The 21,777-nt window shown below is 43.1% G+C and overlaps 1 protein-coding gene across 2 annotated transcripts in view; it reads left to right on the forward strand.

Moving 5' to 3' along the window:
- LOC307015158 (diencephalon/mesencephalon homeobox protein 1-A-like) overlaps positions 1–21,777 on the forward strand; it is a 47,988-nt gene that overhangs the window by 2,081 nt on the left and 24,130 nt on the right. The gene's annotated exons all lie outside the window — the stretch shown is intronic.

Below are 21,777 nucleotides of genomic sequence, written 5' to 3' on the forward strand. Positions count from 1 at the left end.
CTCTCCACAGTCGCTCATTCCTCTGGGTGCTGGTGGTGTGTGGTGTGTGTGTGTGTGAGTGTGTGTCTGTGTGTCAAGGGAGATGAGGGCCATGGCAGTTTTCAGCTGATGTATTAGCTGGCATATGCAAGCAATGAATTATCACGGAGGCAAAAGGAGTCAATTATCCACTCCTAAAGAGGGGCAGGGCCTGTGTGGCCTAGGGGCCCCGTTCCATATTTACCAAATGATTTCACAGAAAGGTACGCTGGGAGACCGGGGGGGGTGACACACACACACACACACACACACACACACACACACACACACACACACACACACACACACACACACACACACACACACACACACACACACACACACACACACACACACACACACACACACACACACACACACACACACACACACACACACACACACACACACACACACACACACACACACACACATTCAGTTTCGAACCCTTCGTCACTTCTCTCCCTGCACATGCTCAGTGCCCGCTCCTCGGTTAACGAGGACAAGCATTTTGACGTTTTGGATCCAAACGGTAATAATCCATTTTATATACGTCAACTCCTGATTTGGGCTGAGCTGGAATAGGCACCCCGTGACCGTCAGCCATCTTGCCGTGTCCCAATTCTCTCTCCCCTGACTCCTCTTCGCATCAAAATGGGCCCTGATTGACTGTGCCGCTCTGACTAATAGAGTGGATATGGTAAATGAAATACCCGGCACTTTCATTCCAAAGTCTCTTACCCCCTGTGTCCCCAGTCACTTTGCCTTGACATGTTTGCAGAGATTGAGCGGTGTATCCTGTTTTTGATGAAGACGGGCTGAGTGGAGGTGGCGGTGATGCCTCAGAGCAGCCGGGACCCTCGGACACGAGCGGCGGATGCTGACAGGCCCTCTGGTGACTGACAGGGCTAACACTTAGGGAAATTAGGTCGTTAGACAGCATTATGAGCAGGCTGATAGCTCAGTAATGGGTTTTAAGTTTGGAATTTAACACGGAAGCCCACCGGGGATGGGTTTGATGTGCAGGTGGACAGGTAGGTTCATCCAGAAAAACGACTCATGGGTACCAGGGAGAACAGGGGGGAAAAAGGGATGAAGAAAAGAAGGGGAACGCTGGAAAGAGGAAGGGGAAACGTGCTAAAAATAAAAGCACAGAAAACGGCAATCTTCTTTAACACAAAGAAATCAAGACGAGGGTTTCAGCAGATCCAGGTTTTGGTCCTGCCCTTAACTTTGGGCTTACTGAAAGACTTTCGCTTTCCTTTGGTTTGATTGTCCGCACAAACAAAGTGCAAAATTATCTCCACCATCCAGATGATTGTCCCTGCAAACTGCTCTAATCTGTTACGGCTCAATGGCCAGTCAAGGTGCTGATTTCTAAAACAATGAGCGTTTCAGGAGGTTTATAATTTTGCACGCTGTATGCACACAGCTTCCAAGCTGCCTTGAGTCTTAAGAAAAGGGCGTCTAAATTTAGCACATAACTATAAACTCTTAAGTTATAAGACATAGGCTAATGCGTAAGGGTGTTAAAACCAGTGGGATAGTTTAGTGGAGATTAAAGAACGTATCAAAGACTTGTTTAAAGCTCCATCAAGAGTTGTGGTGGGCATCTGCACATGCTTTTTTTTTTTTAGGGGCAGCTCACAGAGCTTTGGCAGGCACTGAGTGACTGATAATGTCTCAACATCACTCCTATTACTCCTTATGGCTGTGCTGTGAAAACGAATGGTCCACTTTACTGCCACTGTGGACCCAGAGTTCTGTTCAGGAGGAAGATTTAGAGCCAGGTTATGGCCGTCCAGCTGAGGGCAAGACAACTCGCAGGAGAGGATGAAATGATGGCGGCAGTTTCATTCATCCCCTGACTTTGGTTTGGGGGGAATGAATCACGCTCGGCCTCTGTGAGAGGGTTACGGAGGGAAAAGGAAGGTCAGGTTTTTCTTGGTGAGATTTGTCAGTAGAGCAGATGAGGAGGGTTGGTAAATACAAATCAAGTCAACAAGCTTCACAATGTGTTTCGGCTCCGTCTCCTGCAGGCGTCTCCTTCACGGCACTCTGGAGAATACACACCGGCTTCAACCTCATCATCAACTGGCCGAGCAGTGATTTCTGCTTTATTAGAAGTGTGTGTGTGTGTGTGTGTGTGTGTGTGTGTGTGTGTGTGTGTGTGTGTGTGTGTGTGTGTGTGTGTGTGTGTGTGTGTGTGTGTGTGTGTGTGTGTGTGTGTGTGTGTGTGTGTGTGTGTGTGTGTGTGTGTGTGTGTGTGTGTGTGTGTGTGTGTGTGTGTGTGTGTGTGTGTGTGTGTGTGTGTGTGTGTGTGTGTGTGTGTGTGTGTGTGTGTGTGTGTGTGTGTGTGTGTGTGTGTGTGTGTGTGTGTGTGTGTGTGTGTGGTGCCGCCGCCGCCGCCAATGTCCCTGCTGTTTATTTCCAAAGTGTTAAGTATCTTTCACAAACTGCCGCTGCTTTAATCAGCATCTGTCAGGGAATTCATTATGCTCGAGTGAACATAAAGCCTTTCTTTAGAGGGAAAAATAACAGCCCCTTTCACTGGCAGAGGTGTGGATGATTTCTGCAGCAGGCTTAAGTGACAGGTAAATTGCAGGTTAAGTGGAGAACAGTCTTTTAACAAGAGACTCCCGGCTCCTGCAAATCCTCCTTAGTCTTTAATCTGAATACAAAAGGCAGGGGCGGGGGGATTAAATCTGACCCCTCAATGTTCTGTTTGTTCCAGTCTCCACTCGAGGGCCCGCTGTAGCCGGCTGAAGAGTCCCAGGTTTGCATTTCCTTTTGTGCCATGTGGCGGCATTTAAAAACAACAGCGTCCACAAAGCTGCCTCTTCAGTGGCTAACTTCCCCGAGACAAAGGAAGGCCCCCGAGTCACCAGCTTCTCTTATATCCACTCTTATCAAGTTTTAGCGTAGTTTGAATTCTTTTTAAAAAGAGACTGTTTATTAAATCGTGGATGAGACGCCGTAACGGGGCATCATTATCACAGCTCTGTCGTGGAGGGAAAAACAAATCCTTCTTTATTTAGCAACGACGACGGTGAGAAAGAGGAGAAGAGGCCGGGGTGAGGCAGGCGGTTAGGGTTTGCCGAGAGAAAGGCGCTTTGGGTTGTCAACGTTTTAGAGGCTTAGAGTCAAACCTATCCGGGCTCAGGAGAGAGGAGTCTGGGTGTTAGGCAGGCAGAATGACTCCTGATAGAAGGAGTTTGCGGCTCAAGTCGAGAGGAATCGTCTTGGCTCCCGGATGAGGCGAGGACTAATTGATTCTCTGAAGTTTCCTGTCGCAGAGCCCGATTACAGGTATGACCGGATTAAAAAAGGAGAGGGGAAAAAAACAAGGGATCTGGAGGAGGGAAATGGTAAAAATCAAAGAGAAAAGAAGATGAGGGCTGCCATAGACGGATCAGCATCACTTAGACGCGTTGATGTGTCGCTTTTGTGTGTTGTTTGTGTGTGAATGTTCATGTGTACACACACCGCTGCGGCTGTGTTTGATCTCTATACTCGGTGGCAATCATCAGGTCACATTGCAAGGCCCCTTCTCACCGGCGTGTTGCACAGGAGCACATTGTGTTGTAGCAGCATGTTCCCCCCAATCACTCACTTCTGGTTAACACGTCTCAAAGCCAGAGGCATGTGTCTCGCCATCCCATAACGGTCCCTGACAAGATTGAGTACTGAGGCATGTGGGAGCCATAGTGAGGCGGGCTCTAAGAGAGAGGCCTCCAGGACAAGGAGAGTTAGGACGCATATCTAGACCTAAGCTGTCATGCGTGCGGCTGTAATGGCTTGTTTAGTGGCAAAGTCCAATCTAGGGCCCCAGAGAGCCATTATTCCTGGAGTATCGATCGGGCCCTACGGCCACCACAGCCCGGGCCCCTGTCCCTGATCCTGTTCAGTAATAAGCGTACTCGTGTCAAGGTGGTAATTATCATTGATCTGCAACCGCTGTGACAGGGCAGCGGCCCCTTGCTGTGATTCATACCCGGCGTGGGGCTACTGGACTTCAGGCTCCAAATCACCTCCAGCTCCTGGTGGCACTGCCATGCCCGGTCCTGGAAACAAAGGGGTTAGGAGATGGATTTCAGTTTTTTGGGGGTTTTGCTGTTACTTTCAGGGGGGCAGTTTTAGGCTTTTACCAGGCTAATTACCAGCAGGAGAGTTTTGCTTGGCATGTTGTCCAAAAACTTTAAGATCTTTACTACTTCACTTCTCGGTTTTAGTCTTAGACAGTGAAGTAGCCTTCAGAAAGTTCTTCCTAGAGGTTTTATATTCACCTGTTGTTGCCAATGTTGTTCCCCTTGCTCTTGCTGTTTTTCTCTTTCTCGATGGCCTCAATGCCCTCGACTGTCCAGGGTTATGAGCAGGGAGATCTATCGCCGAACATCTACCTCTGTGTTGTGCTGGGGCGTTTCCTGGACCTGGAAACATTCGGGGCTTAGCCCACTGTTCATTAAGGTACATTAAGGTACTGGGCACTACAGTGGAATTTTCTACTGCAACACTCCCCACACGCACATACACAGTACACCTGCGACTGTTACAATGAAGGCTCAGTAATCTGAAGCTGAACTGTATAACAGAAAAAGGCACACGTGCTGAAAACCTAACCCCAGAAGGTGGGATTCTCCCACAGGAGATTTTTTGAAATACTAACATATAAAATACGCATTCTGGTACACTCTTGAAAAGAAAATCAATAAATCTATTGCTACCCGACATATTAATAATATTTTATGCCATTGTTTGTGTTTCACTTTGTTCTGAAGCTGAACTTGCTGCTCCTCACAGAGAGAAGAGTAAAGAGGAGATAGTCTGTGTGAATTACTTTAAATTGTGGATAAGGGTAGATAGCTGAAGTTGTACCCATGGATGTATAAAGAGTAGTTACAGCAAAGTTATTCTCCGTGGGGACTTCCGGCAACTATCTTGATTCTGATTGGCCAGAAGACTCGAAAAAACATCAGCAAATATGTTTTATTGAGAAGATCATCACTACGTGACAAAAATGTTTATGGTCTCCGGCATTTCCAGTCCAGCACGCCTACTGCATGAACAGCGTTAGAAAATCGGTGTGTTTTTATTTTTCTTCACTCACTCATACTGTATGCGACCCATTCAAAACGGGTCCGTGGCCCACTTTTGGATCGCGACCCACCAGTTGAGAACCCCTGCTCTAAAGTCAGTCAGTCAGGTGTCAGTATACAACAATGTATGTGGCTTTATGTTGACTTTTTAGTACTTCTGCACACTCACTTCTAGCCATCCTGCGGGCATGGCTCTAGGGATAGATGTCTTTGCTCCATACTGAAATATCTACTAATTGTCCTGAGGGGATTAATCCTAATGACTCAATGGATTCTCTGATATAGCATTGTTAGGCTTAGCTGGTTTTAGTATTCACTTATTCAGGGAAATATGTATCTACTGGATTTGTTCCTAGAAGAAGAATCACATTTTTGTTGATCCGCATTTCCTTTATCGCCACTAAGAGGTTCACATTTGTGAAAAAAAGACCACTGTTGGCTCGTTTGGCATTAAATTAGTTACAGAAATACAACTACCCTCAGGATATATTTAGCTACCTTCAACATGACAAGACCTCGGCCCAATACTTTGTTTTATGCTTTAATACATAAAGAACTACAGACAGTACCATCATCCTCTGCTGTTTTTAGAGCTAACATGCTCAACATGGAGAACATGGTAAACGTTGATTTTATTTTCACATTACCATTGTGACCCTTTGACCTTGGCATTAAGCTCAAAGCACTGCTGTGCCTAAGCATACCCTCACAGAGACGTTTTTTTTGTATTCTTCATTGACTCTTAAATCTAGCTTCATGCAGTCTCAAAACAACAACCATACAGACTATATCTCTGAAAAACCTTGCAGAACTATACATTGAAGTAGTTCTGCATCATATCTATTAGAGATGTCCCGATCCGATCACGTGATCGGGGATCGGAGCCGATCACGTGATTTTTCAAAAGATTGGAATCGGGAGGGAAAAAATCGGGGATCGGGACTTTTTTTTTTTTTTTTTAATACTTTTTTTTAAATGTTGTATTCAATGTTACAAAACTAAAATGACCATGTTCAAGTCTTAAAGTCATCCTGAGGCCTTAGTTTTGGTTTCAAATGACAGAACATCATGTATGTGTTGCTTCTTTGGGGCTTGTTTTCATAGACCTGCTTATTTCGCTCAAATCTGGCAACAGAGTGGGCAGGGCGCAGTGTCTAATTGTAACAGTAAGCTAACGAGTACTGAAAGCTTTATTTTGTTTTGATCCAATGCTGCACAACTGAACTGATCCAATGCTGCTGTGAAAGAACGAAGCTATATCCATGTTGGATAGAATATCCAATTTAAATAAAAAAATAACCTTAAGGGACAACTTGAATGCTTTTTTTCTTTTTTTTCTCTTAATGCATTGCATAAAGATCGGATCGGGAAAAATAGGTATCGGCAAATTGTCAAAATCAAATGATCGGAATCGGATCGGGAGCAAAAAAAGGTGATCGGGACATCCCTAATATCTATTGGCACGGCATTCACAGGCTATATCTCTGATTGAATCTAATTGAGCTACATGCTCATGGTGAACCCCCCTCTTGTATTGGAGTGACTGAGGCGAGTGAGGACAGGGAAACGGGGAGACTCAGAGACAGACACACACTGGAGAAATGGAGAGTTGTTGGGGGTTTCAAGGCAGGCAATCAGTTTTCTCTTTGTGAGCGCTGGAGCGGGACTTGTGTCACCTGCAGACCAAACCCCATTTCCTCTGATTAAGTCCTCTGAAATATTCCATTTGTCAGTGTCACGGCCCGGGCGTGTTGCCGCGGCGAGCATCCAGCCGTGTCTGTTGACTGTGTCATTCTCCAATTTACATCAGACACTGACAACATCATCATGTCCCTAATGTCCCCTTGGCTTGCTCTTGCTCAACCCTCACGCCCTTTATTTCTCAGGGTGTTTTTCTCTGGGATGCGCCACTCGCCTATCTGCGTCCTCTGTATCAAACATGAAATCCATCCATCAGTCGCTGTCTGGATCCATCGGTGACTTCCTGTTCGGTAGTATCTGGAGTCTGGGGACTCTATACCCAAACCTTAAGGGAGTTTCCCTCCATTTAAAGTGATGTTTTTCTTGTCTGGAGTATCAACAGCCAACATCACTCAGGACTCAAACTCTCACGCGTGTGATCTAACCCCATTAGCATCCAATGTCTTTCCAGGAGCAGAGCCGGCATGGTTCACAGAGGATGGAAATTTCAATCTCCCCTCTATCATTTTCCCTATCATTACTTCATTCACAGCCATTTCTCTCGTCCTGAGTCCCGAGAGGGAGCGGAGCGGCTGAAAAGGAGGGCATCGTGCTCTCTGTGCCCAACTTTAATAGGAGTGGAGCAAAAAAAGAAGAAGAGAGGGGGTGTTTATACATTATTAGGGGTCTATTATAAAGCTACTATCACATTCTCCCTCTTCCCGTCATTCCCTCACTCTCCTGACAGGTAGCGGGCGGGCTGCCTTGATGACTAGACTCAATCACCTGTGACAGTTTTGATTTGATGTCACTCTCTGGGTCGCTCTATTTGTTTGAGCAGTTAAGAGGTAATTGTGTGACATTGGCGGTGGAAGACGTGCTTTGGCGGCGCACCCGCTGAACCGAGGGGGACGAGACGAGGCAGTGTGGCAATAATAAATGAGGGCTATTTCCCCCAGCATTCCCAGAGTGTGTGTGTATTGCTGGGGGGGGGGTGTGTGTGTGTAGCGGAATGGGGGAACAAGAAGGGGCGATGAGCCCCTCCACCCTGGGGGAATTCAACTGTGAGATGCACATCGAGGTCGCCATCACCCACTCTTATCATCACTTCCTTCTGAACTGAATTGTTTCTGTGCGTGTGTTTGCGTTGTTTCTGAAAAGATGAGTTCAGGTGTCACTCTGAGGAACTTCTGAGCCCTCGATACCTTGACAAGGGATATTTTCACAGTTTCCTTTGATGGTATTGAGTTGTCCTCAACGACGTATTGAATCCCCAAGACGACTGTATACTTATGACCAGGTTGAACTGTCCAAACGTGTGTTCCTGCTTCACTGTGATTTTGTTTGCTACACTTCGCTGTTTATAAATAATAAACGGGTAAATGTCAAACTAAAATAACAGAGATGGGGTCTTGTTTTCTGTATTCCTCATAGATTAGGCATCTCTTCCAGAAACTCTGGTGTGATGAGACTAGAGGTGGGCGATATGACGATATATATCGTCGTGACGATATTAGGTCAACAGGATATGCTTTTTCAGAGATATCGTATCTATCGTGATAAAAAAAAAAAAAGTGATTTTTTTTAACAAAAAACTATAAAAAAAAAAAACTGATGTGAAAGACATGCTCTAAAGCTGTCTAGTCAGGATTTAGACAGTATTGCACTTTATTTATTGTCTTGTTTGATTCTGTTGACTTATATTTTATTTTATCAATAAGGTATTTATATAGTTTTTCCCTTCAGTTATGCTAAAGTCTTTTAATTAATATTTTAATTCTTTGGCACTGACTTTTCCTCATTGATGTTTTACTTAGTTATGTTTTACCCTCCTTTTCATGTTTGTTGATGTTCACTGCTAGTGCTACCTCAGAAAGTTCATTTTTATACTGAGAAACTGTGCCTTGAAGCCATATCAAAATGTTGAATTGTTCATTTCAGAAATAAAACCAGCTTGAAATGCTATTTTGGTCTGTTACTCCTTTTTGTTTTAGTTTGTTACCTTGTTGGTTGTTCTGTTAAGTAACTTGAAGAATAACCATGATAACCGACATGAAAAAATATCGTGATATATATCGTCTGTCGTGATACTGCTTGAAAAATATCGTGATAATATATTTTTCAATATCCCCCACCCCTAGTTGAGACTTCTTTTTGCTGTCTCTACTTTTCTAATTGAGGGATTTTGAACATTATAAAACCCATTAGAAGCAAAGAAAAAAGAAAACCTGTCTGACCGGGCTGATTTCAGAGATTTCTGTGCAAGATGTTATTTTTGCTTTTAGCAAAAAAATATGATACTGCGGGTTCAAGGGTACATTTTGTAATTTCTTTCCCCTTTTTTAAATCCCTTCTTTCTCACAGTATGTGTTCTTCTGAGAATGAACACACCAGGATTTAGCTTCTTTTGAAAAGGCAAAAGAGTGCTAATTTATACAGATGGAAGTGTGATAATATAGTAGCTGTATGTTGTGCCATAAAAGCCTCACTTGACAAATGACTTGCCAAAGTTACTGAACACAACATGTAAAATAGAAAGATTGAAACAAAGGCAATTCATAGAAAAGCTCACCACATATCAACATAATAAGAAAACTGTATTCAATTGCAGGAGGACACATGATGCATATTTTGGCTTTTCATTTATCCCTTCAAATGTACAAATGTGCTAGGGGTTTCTTTCTCACTAAGTTAAGGGTCACCTTTAGATCTTCATGGTTGGTATATTGCAGAGACAGACACAAAACACATTTTTAGAAACCCAAAAAGTAAATCTGATAAAGATTTTGCCTATTGTACGTCCACACTGGCACTAAAGTCCCCTCTGTATTCAGTGAGTCTTCAACTCTGCCTGGCTTTTGAGTGCCAGCGATAATCTGGAATCCTCCTTTTCTTATGTAGAAGAAGCAGAGAGAAATCGTGGCTGAAGATTGCAAATCTGTGAGCTCCGGCTTTACTCCCCCCTTTCCCCCTCTCTCTCCGGGTCCATTCCCTTACAGCAGGGGGGAGGTAGAGGAGGTATTTTAGGGGGAACTGGAAAGCTGGCCCGATCCAAAAATGTAGAGAATCTGACCCAGTTGTGTGTTTCCTGCGCTGACCGCTGTGCAGCACCGGGATGGTCTGTGGCGTTGGAGGTGCCAGCCAAAAGGCTTTCTTCCTCTGCACACTGAGCTCATCCATTTGTTTGTTATCTCAATCCAGGATTTGGAGAGATACAAAGCTGATTAAACAACAAAAGCATATGGGAAAATAAAGAACACTTAGGTAATGGGTTTAGCCGGGCTGTTTAGCAAGCCAGATTCATCCCCCCCCCCTTTTCTCTCGGCTCAAAATGCATTTGTTATTCTTCTCTCGGCCTTGATCCAGATGGGAGAAAAGGAACAAGAAAGGGTGGGGAAACAAAAAAGAGAGAATGAAGAGGCTTTTGGTGGCTTGTGAAAGATTCTGGGAAAGCAGCAGTTGGGGAAGAGCAGAAGGAAGCAGACACTTTAGCTTTCGGTCTGCTGTTTGTGCCTTTCTGTGTCGTGGCTTTTAGTTCACAGCTAATCAATATGAAACAATATAGTGTTAAATGGCTTTTAAGCGAAAGAATATCTTGTAAAAAGGCCATCTAAACTAGTTTTCAAATACATTACATTATTACATGTCACTTGTTAGACGCTTTTATCCAAAGCAACTTACATACATTCAGTACTGTGGACAATCCCCACAGGAGCAATTTGGGGTGAAGCGTCTTTCCCACAACGACATGCTGACTGCAGTGGGACTCGAACTTGCTATCCCCTAATTCAAAGTTCAGCACACTATCCACTGAGCCACAGCCTCCCTCCCAAAATACCCTTTTGTTTATGATTTAAGGAGGTGGACAGGTGATGTGGAGAAACACACAGTGGTGTAATTGAATCCAATCAAGATCCATATAATAAATACTGCAGTAAATGTCCCTTATGCATATATACACATTTTGTGGGGGTGGGTTAATGATCATATTTCAAAGTGCCAGTATGCAATTTCAGCAAATCATCTGTACTTCATTTATAGAGATATTTGGATTACAGCTTTTTTTTTTTATATTCGCTTAAAATAAATCTTACAAGATGTTGGTGAAGATATTAACTGCCTCCAAACAAAAGCCAAATGAATTAGATTGTTTAGCCTTTCCATCTGTCTGTTAAGGAGATAAACAAAGACTCCATCTCTATTTGTTTTTGCTACATTAATGGGTTAATGGTTGAAATATTTGCCTAATACAATAAGCAGCGATCCTCTGTGTGTTCATTGGGTGGCATGTAAACCAATACAGAGCCATTAAAGCCAGGCTTACTCTCCCCTGGTGAACCTGGCTAAAAGCAATCTCAGAGCTTAGCAGTCGCTCTGATAAAAACACCTCACAGAGGTCAGTGAGCGATGAGGGGAGCTGGAGGAAAACATATTTACGCTCCTCCCGCTGCTTCCCCCTCGTGGAAAGGAGCCATGAGAAAGGTGCTTACTTAGACGAGATAAAGAGCGAGATGAGAGGCAGCGGACTTGGATTAGGGAAGGGAGACGATCGCGGCCAGAAAAGGCAGGGAAGAGAGGGGGGGGGGGGGGGGGGTGAGGACAGCGAGGCCGGGAGCCGGTGTCTGGGCTGGTTGGATATGGGGGGATTATTAATCTGGGTTTAGTGTGAGCAGGACCCCACAAACGGCTCAAGCAAACAGAGCTTAGACGGGGCCAAGCTTCGGAGAAAGTCCTAAATCTTCACATTAGCTTCCCGCGTTTCTTCTGCTGAACTCGTAAGCTCTTTTTCTAAAGGACAGCACAAACAAACCACAACCCCCCCCCCCCCCCAACAGTACCTCTTGCCAGTCCTACACTTCCTCTCTCACAAGCACACACACACACACACACACACACACACACACACACACACACACACACACACACACACACACACACACACACACACACACACACACACACTCACACACAGTCAAAATCAAGACGGCTTTGAGAATCGAGATTGCAGGAAATGTATAAATCCAGGGCCTGAGTGGATCGGGAGAGATTAGACGGGTCCCCCTCTTAAAGCGACAGGATGCCTCCCGATTGTGTTCCTCTTTCTCCGGTGTGCCCTACTTCTGTGTCAGCGAAGAAAGAGAGAGCAAGGAGAAACACTTTGGGGTTTTTGAGGCGCCGGTGTCACGATAACCTTGGCAATCCTTGGAAAAACCTTGACTAAATGCTGTGTGTTTAAGGAAAGCTTTTCATTGGTGGGATTCCTATTTCTGGAAGGTTCTAGGGTTCATCCCATTCGGAGGTGCAACCATGTCGTAAAAAAGTTTTTGTTTTGATTGCAATCGTCGGGGCGATGCCATTTCATCTTATTAAATCACGGGACTGTTCCCTGCTTAAAGGGCTCCTCCTAAACTTTCCATTTATACTTTTCCATTAGTGAACAGAACTGATTATTGCATCAGTAGAATTCACGGAAAAAACGGAAAAGTTGACTTTAAATTCAAATAAATGTATTAGGTTAGTTGAAAGCAATACAATGGAGTTTAAATACAAAGTTTTAGGTTCAACTTAATTGTTTTGCTTTCAACTAATCTCATACAGTTGTATGACATTTGTTGACATAAAACATTTAATTAAAGTCAATGTTACAGTTTTGTCAGTTTATAAACTACAGTAAAATACAGCTTTATTTGTAAAGCACTTTAAAACCTCCAGACCAAATTGCTCTACAGAGAAAGAAATAAAATACAAAACTCACACAGCTCAGCTCAAAAACCATAACATAAATATAAATACAATAAAAATGTAAAATAAACCAAATTAAAATGGTAACAGCCATATAGTAAAAATAATTACCATTTAAAAGCAAAACATTTTTAAGAGACTTAAGTATTTCAATTTGTTCTACTTTTGAATTCTACCCTACAACTCAGGCAAATAGTGTACTTTTACTCCACTACATTTATTTAATACGTTTAGTTACTTTGCAGATTTGAAATATAATCAACACTTAAATAAGACTTTAGTTACACCTGGAGTAAATTCACAAACTACCCTGCAGAATACAAAGTGAACACACTTAGCTGCACCTTTACCAGCTTTGATAAACACATTAACGCATCAATAAGTAAAATCATAACACATGATATATTCACAATGGGTCGATGTCCATAATGAGTACTTTCACTTTTGGCACTTATTCTGATGTTGTTAGTCTTGTACTTTTACATAAGTAACATTTTGAGTGCATAACTTTTAATTATACGCTATTCCTGCAATCTGAGTACTTCTCCCACCTCTGGTTTTGATAGAAACTGATAGAAAAGGGTGGGTATGAAGGTGGATGAGTAACACATCTAAACGGCTTCGGTGCTTAAAGAGGGTTTCAGACCGTCCCGTTGGAGGAGGGGGAGGGGGGGCGTGGGGACGCCAAGGGAGGGAGGGAGCGAGTCTCTGAACCTCATCCCATCACCCGCAGCTTCCTGGCAGGGAAAAAGTTCCTTCTCACTGAGTTTCATTAACCTGACCACATGTGCCAAAAGCCCCGGTATTAGAGTTAATCAAAGTGACATTGACACACATGCTGCAGTCTCTCGGGTCACCTGGGAGGCTCGTCCCGCTGCTTCTGATGTCCAACGAACACATACTGTATGCATATGTGTGCCGATGTGCAGTCACACGCTCTGAAGATCTCCTCTGCACACCATGACTAAATGAAATATCATTTATGGAGTTCCAATTAAGTGTGGAGGAGCGTTTGATGTGGAGGAAGTGTGTCCAGCGCCTCATGGTTAAATGTTACCATTGCATGAATGTGATTTAAACATCAAATGGGACCTTGAAGGGCCAATAGGTCTTATGTAGACTCACAATTTAAATCATTAGAGGCGAGAGAAAAATTAAATCTCCCACATATGACAAAATATGAGCAAAGTCAAGAAAATATTAATAAATAATTTTCTCTGTGACAGATTGTGGATAGATCTGTCCATATTGTACCCCAATGGGGGTCATTTAAGATTTGAGAAAAAAGTACATTTTTAAAGACCCAGGATCGAACTTGACTATACTTTATAATCTTTTATTATTATTTTTTAGACATAATATGACTTAATGAAAATAATATTAATATAGTTTGGATGAAAAAACTTTTAAATGTAACACTTTTCAAAATAAGAAATAAAATCAACTTTTCCAGTCTTTTAATGTGATAACACACACAAATTCAAATTCATCTAACTTATCAGTGTGAATTATTAAATATAAAGTACATTAGTAATTAATATCCTAAAATAACTGCCCAAATGACAAATTATGCAAATTATCTTAAACTGAAATACGCCCCCTCATTTGACTTGACTTGATTTTAATTTGAACGATCTTGTCAAAAGTTGCTGCCCAGCTATATATATATATTATTTTTTTTACAAGCATACAGAAACTAGAATTACTGCACGATTAGCCTAATACTCTCCATACAGGAAAGTAGCAGTTTAAACTTGACAGTGAGTACAAATCCATTTCTACGGACAAGACTTACTAATGGAAAGGAGTAAAATGGGGTTTTAGATATGTACAGTAGGAGGACTGGTAGTATTTAAGCTGCCTGCAAAGTCTCCCACTGGCAGCATTATCCGGCCTCTCTACCTGTCAGACGACACAACATGACGACGTGCACCTTCACCAAAAGCAGCCTAGACAACATTAGACAACCTTCAAAACATAAGGGACGGGACGGCTGCATTTGTTCACAGGAATCGCAGAAAATTACACTCACTTTGACTCTGCTACTGCTTTTTTATGTATATTTAAGACTTTATGAATTTGCACTCAGACACAGAGGTGGGAGAAGTACTCAGATCTTGTACTTGAGTATACGTAGAAGTACCAGAATGTAGAAATATTCTGTTACAAGTAAAAGTCCTGCATTCAAAATGTTACTCAAGTAAAAGTACAGAAGTATCAGCATCAAAATATACTTAAAGTACTAAAAGTAAAGGTAGTCATTGTGCAGATTGGCCCATTTCAGAATAATATGATATGTTCTGATTTTATTTATTGATCTTTAAAGTGTTCTCAAAGCTGGTAAATGTGCGGCTAGTTTGAATGACTTTGTATACTGCAGGGTCGCTTGTGAATTTACTCCAGGTGGAACTAAAGTCTGATTTAAGTGTTGATTATATTTCACATCATTAATACAAATCTGCAAAGTAACTAAAGGTATTACAGTAAATAAAAGTAGTGTAGTAAAAGTACACTTTTTAGCTCTGAACTGTAGTGGAGTAGAAGTGAAGTAGCAAAAAATGGAAATACTCATGTACAATTTAACTGAAGTACCATACTAGAGTAAATCTACTTAGTTACTTCACACCACGGCTCAGACATATCCATGCAGAGTGACATGTTTCCATGCAGGCTTCAGATGAGGCCCTGGGGGGTTTCAGGAGGGTAACCAGGTGTCCACTGAGGCGCCCACTCAGTAGAACAACCTTCATCAAGGCAACGCCCTCAACAGATCAATCTTCCCGTGACACTTCATTTAGACTGCATTAATGTGGAATTAGAGCCCATTACGGCTATTGGCAGGACCTGACAGTCCCTCCGCACAGTGATCCTCGCTTCCCAGGAGACACCATGCTGAATAGAGCAGATAAGGCTTTTTCTGCATCGCTACAAAAGCTGAAGAAGTCATTAGATTTTTTTTTCAGCCCCCTCTCATTCAACCCCGTCATCAGTATTGCTAATCAAATAAAGGAATGTGTAAGGGTTTCTTCCTCTGTGCTTTGGCACTCCAGCCATTTTTGATTCAAAGGGAAGAATCTAAGCCTTTTTGAAGGGTAGATTTTAACTTCACAGGTCCGAATGTACAATACTTATAAGTCCTCTTTTTGAATGGCGACTTAATGATCTCATATCAGAAGTGTAATAGACGCCTGGGTGCTTTGGACCTAATCCAAACTCTCTGATTGATGCTATTCAAACCAATTCCCCGGAGTCAAATCCACCACAAAAGACAGTTCATAATGTCTTTATGTCTCTACATATTGCTAGGTCTGTGTTTGAGATATATACTCCCACAGGGGACACACGCTTCTCCAGCCATCGCATGTGTTTAACAGCCATCCACTACATTTAGAGCCCATTTTTTAAGCTCTGTGAATGAGACTTGTGCTTGTATACAGACACACTATATCTCCCTCTCACACTCAAAAGCACATCTGCATGGTCATGCTCTCAAACCCCCCGAGACATACTCTAAAATGACATTATAGGGTGGTATAACACACACAAACAAAAGCGAAATCCTCTCAGGTGATAACATCCGTTTCCATCAGTTATCAGTGGATGTTTTTTTCTAGCACCAATGATGTTTGATATAGACACTGGTGACTAAGGTCAGGGTGTAGCCAGTCAGGGGGTGGGAGTCAGGGCCGTTCCTCACCCCCAATCTCTTATGCGTCCCCCACTGTCTCAGCGGAGTTCATGGCGAGGCCCCCCTCTCGCCTCCCTCACTGACCAGGCGGCTGAGAGGCACACAGATACCCCCTTAAGGAGCTTTGCTCTCTGGAGGAAACTTAATCTCCTTTTTTAACGCCATCCCAAGGCTCCACGCGGGCCCTGAATAGAGCGGGGGAGGGGTCGGCTGCGGAGTATCTCCGAGCCCACATGGCAGCCCAGCCCAAATCTGAATATCTGAGCCACGGCGGAGCTCCAACGCCAGCACAGGAATTAGCCCTCCGACAGGCCACGCTAAATCCCCCCCGCCTCCCTCCTCCTCCTCACTCACTCCTTCCTCCCTCCCATGCTCTCCTGCAGCGACTCCCCTTACTCACCCACTGCCACACGTGTGTGACGGGCTGTGACAGTCAGAGCGACATGAAACTGATAGAAGGGAATTTATTATCTGACATAGATACCTCTAATCACTTAGAGAATAAGAGGCTGCACATGGACCGTTGAAAGGAATATTTGGACAAATGGTCTGCTCTGTTGCAAATCATTGAATTAGTTGATTTGTCTGTGTTGTCTGTTTAGTTATTTTTAGCTTGGCAAAAAGTCTGAAATCAGGCCTGGTGTGTATGTCTGAAGTTACAAGAATGTGTAACCTGCATCTCAAGCTCACCAATTAACATACAAGCAGTGTACGACTTGAGGTGTTAACACTTTGCGTGTTTTACGGATTAAACAAACTGGATATAACAATGAATTAACGTTGAGTTAATTAGTGAGATGCCCAAACAGTTTGTGGGCTCTAGTATCAATATGTATTTATAGGATAAAGCCCTACATGGTAAAAACTACAGTTTCAAAGATAAATGATAACATGTGTCCTCTATTAAAATATGGTAATGTTATCAGGTCTTTCTAAGAGGTCATAACTTACATTTCTATTATTTTGAAACATGTTTGTCTGTCAGTGTTTATTCACCATGTCAGGCAGAGACACAGAGATGACCCCCACTCTCTGCCTCCCTCTCTCTCTCTTGACCAGAGGGCAGGGGTAAATATTAACCCTGACAGACTTGTGTGAAAATCTCTGAGCCATTTTATTTGGAAGGAGGTGTGACAGATTACCGAAGAAGGGCGGATTCCTCAGTGGCAAGAGGTAGCGGCTCTCTTTACCCAAACACTTTGGGACCCGTGCTCTGACATGCTCCTTTAGCACCCTGTCAGGAGACTATTCCCAAAGCAAACACAGCCAGGCCTTTCTCTCCGCGAGGCGGGCCCTCATAAAACTCCCTGAAAAGGACTTAGAGTGCTGAGGAGCCACAAGAAAACAAGATGTGGGCAAACCAAACAGACCTCACAAAGCCCTGGACATGGTGTCTTTAGTCCACCTCACAGGAGTGTGGTGTTCACTTAACGGAGAGTAAAGGGAAAGTCACATTTCAGCTGCGGTTTACCTCGGCATGTTCGAACACAGAGCAGCGATGTATTTCATGCTGAGTGTCAGTGATATGGAGAATAAAAAGAAAACCTGATTATAACAGTCTCCTGTCTGATATGTAATGTTTATTTAAAAATGGGTTTATTCGCTCTGATTCTTACTCTGTTCTGAGTGGGGTAAAGCCTATGCGATTGTTTATTCTTGAATGCAAAGATAGCTTATACACTTTATAGAAGTTATAGCGTCATTTGTGACGTGATGCTCATTCCCTGATAGTTGAGCAAACGTAAATTTCCCACACAAAAAATAAAAATAAAGTCAAGAAATGGCAAAACAAATTGTAAATGTTCACTGAGCCAAAGTGTGGGTAGATGTATTTTATACGTCAAAGGCCTCTTTGAACAAAATGCTCATTGAATTAAGTACCCAGGAAACAACTTTATTATATAATATATACTATTATGTAATAAGTGTTAAAATAATGTTTGAATAATTGACTATTCGGATAAAATCACTTAAATAATTTATTATAACGCTTTCATAAAACAATCGTATTGTGTTTATTCATCAGCAGAACATGTTCCATACTTGAACACAAAGATTTACAGCAGTTAAAACTCTCACACATTGATCGTTGGTGATGTGGCGCTCGTTCTGGTTGAACACCGACCCGACAGCAGCACTGTGTTTTGAACTCGGACCCAGAAGAGTCATTTGTGGTCACGGTGTGAGATTCTGTCACAGCCGTGATAATACGGTCCTCACACTGGCTTAAGAGACAGGAAGTATATGAGGAATGTACAACCTGGACAGCCGTTAGACAATAAAGATGATCCACGTTTCTCAAGAGTTTGACCATTTCTTACTCGTGTTCGTTGGACTTGCAGAGCACCAAATACGTATTCTAATGAGAGCCGTGAGAGTGAAACACGACAGTTTAATTTTGGGTCGTTAAACCAAAAGCAGTTGAGAGCTGAGAGAGGCTCAAATGTTTCATATAGCTGAGCTGGATAGTTTGTGATACCTCTGTCTCTCCTTTCACATTACACAAACATTTTAACCATTTTTTTAAACATGGAAGTAACGTTGTTATTATTAGGAGCTTTAATGTCTTGTCATGAATAGCAACATGAATAAATACAGGTTGTTTTTCACCCTTAGACATATTGATTGTAATGTTCCCCTTTTTAAAGAGAAGTGTTGTAACGAAACTGGCACCTTGTCAGTCGTAAACATAACTCCTTCACACTTGTTTAACACATGGCCGGAGACCTAACAGTGTGTGTGTGTGTGCGTGTGTGTGTGTGTGACCAGCTCCCTAAAAGTAATTTCCCCTCTGTTAGTCCAGCGTCGTCCTGCTAATGCACAAAGGGACAGACCTCCATTACCTCTGGAGCACAAACTGGGTCAAATGGTTGAAACAAGAATTAATTTAGAGCTGTTGGTATCGAGTATTACAAAGGTTCACCAAGTTGTACAGGCAGTGTGGTGATGAAGGGCGTGGGGGCCAAATTGTTAAGTGTTTAAATCAGAAATGGACCCTAATGAGTGGATTCCTCTGGGGTTAAGAGGGATCTCAGTTTCTTCAATTGAAAAAAAGTGAGCCCACTGGATCATCCATTTATTCATCATTTGTGGAATCGCCTTAATTGGAATTCAATTTAGCTGTGTGTGTGTGTGTGTGTGTGTGTGTGTGTGTGTGTGTGTGTGTGTGTGTGTGTGTGTGTGTGTGTGTGTGTGTGTGTGTGTGTGTGTGTGTGTGTGTGTGTGTGTGTGTGTGTGTGTGTGTGTGTGTGTGTGTGTGTGTGTGTGTGTGTGTGTGTGTGTGTGTGTGTGTGTGTTAATGTGACACAGTGTGTGTTATTGTGACACAGTGTGTATGTGTGTGTAAAATCACAGGGCACGTTGGACCCTTTGCTGTGCTTGATGGGCTCTGAAATACATTTCTGTTGAGCCCCAAGCAGACTTAGATACACTTGTCACATAATCAAATGTGAAATACAAAGTAGTGTACGGAGAAAGGGCCAGGACTTTATTCCAGGGGAAATAATTTACTTATTTTTTTCTCCTCTCTCTCCAGCCGGTTGCTTTCATGTCATTTAGATGAGTGGTTAATAAGGCAGAGCGTTAAGAGGATTATGATCTGGTTGGGGCCGTATGGTGGATGCAGGGGGGGGGGGAGGGGGAGCATTTAAGGCAGCGAGATATGGGGAGAGGGGGGGGGGGGTTATAAAGTCTGTCGGTACAATACTGGGCAGGAGGAGAGCATCCTCCTCACTGTCAAGATTCATTTAGTCAGAACTAAGCAGTCCAATAGGCCTGAGCTCTCCGATAGGCCATATCTTCTTCCTGTTCTCTCGGGTTGGGGGTATTTTCTCTATCCCTTTTTCTCTTTGCGTTAATGAAGACCCTCAACGTGGTCCGATGGGAGTTGCATGTATTGGTAAGCCAATGAGGAGTTGAATCCTGAATGGGGTTCAGTTTGGAAAAGAAGTGGAATCAGGGAGGAGCGTCATATTGGCCTGTGGAGATTTCAGGGCTGGGAATCCAAAGATGGAGCTTTAAAAAAAAAGGCTTTTAAAAAATGGATTTTTTTGTCAGTCCAGCGGGGTTTCAGAGGAAGATATTTGGGTAAAGACTCTTACAGGTAGAGCGCACTTCACCTGGGGAATCATCCTCTTGATGTGTTCTTAGAGGAACTCTGAGGATGGACACGACTTCAGGAAGTATTTCTGAGGAAGTAACGACAGCCACCTCTTTACTGAACAGTCTTATCAACACAGTCGTTTTCCCTCTGTTAGGCCTGCTAATGCACAAAGAGACAAACCTCCATTGCCTCTGGAGCACAAACTGGGTCAAATGGTTGAAACAAGAATTCATTTAGAGGTGTTGGTATCGAGTATTACAAAGGTTCACCAAGTTGTACAGGCAGGGTGGGGATGAAGGGCGTGGGGGCAAATAGTTAAATAGAAACTGAGTAGAGAGGAAGACATTTGGGTACATGCTCTTACAGGTAGAGCGGACATCACCTGGGAGTTATCCTCTTGATGTGTTGGGAGGAATTGTGTGCTTCTACTGTGGTGTGTTTACATGCTATAATGTTTAAAAAGTGCTTTATTTTCCTCACTCTGCCGGCTCTGTTGATTAGTCAACCGCTTAGAGATGTCCCGCCCCTAAGCCTATCACTTACAATGTGTTGGAGCGCTAGTAATAGAAGCATAGTGATGTAATTATGTTACAGAAGTAAACAAAGGAGTCCAATGGAGGCGTTTCAGGCAGGGTGGGGAGTCTGTAGGAGAGAAACTCCCTCTGGAGGGAACTTTCTGAAAAACCGATAAAACACACTGCAGGAAAGGAAAAACGCAAAAAAGCAGAACAGGGCCTCTTTAAACCTGTAATAATATATTAGTTTTTTAGCTGAGCAACTGTCAATATCCTCCACCTTCTGTTGTGGCCTGAAACTTACAGAGCATCAAATACTTGAAATACTTATTTAAAAGAAAAAAAGCAGTAAAGTGTTTTTCCGTCAAAACAAAACAGAAGGTTGAAAGGGAGGCGTGGTGCAGTGGATAGAGCCTTGTTTTGGGGATGGTCACAGGTTCAAACCAGGGATGGGTATCGTTAGGATTTTATCGCTGCTTATCGGTATCGGTATTTTTCGATACTCTTATCGATACTTTTCAATAATTTGGTGTTAATAAACTAAAAAAAGACAAGGCGATGTGCCTGCAAGACTGCACCCAGGTAAACAAAACATATTACCCGTGCGCAGCAGCTAACCTGCCTGCGAGCTTTCGCTCAGGTCACATTTACACACGGCGAGGCTGAAGCCCGCTAGCACTATTAGCACTATTAGCAATAGCAGTATCGCTAGCACCGTTTTAGATTCAATGAGTGTCTCGGTTACAAATGCTTCATTAAGTTGCTTGTGTCACCCCCTTTACAAGCAACTAATTGAATGAGTACATAGTTGCACCTTGCACTATCGCCACTACATTTTTTAAAAGTGCACCCAGACCTTGGATCGCTTCGCTCTGTCCGCCATGCCTGCGGGAGTCTCTCAACAATAATAAGAGCGCTGTTGAGAGAGATGAGGAG

Source organism: Notothenia rossii (assembly GCF_949606895.1).
Source record: "Notothenia rossii genome assembly, chromosome: 1".
NCBI classification, from domain to species: Eukaryota; Metazoa; Chordata; class Actinopteri; order Perciformes; family Nototheniidae; genus Notothenia; species Notothenia rossii.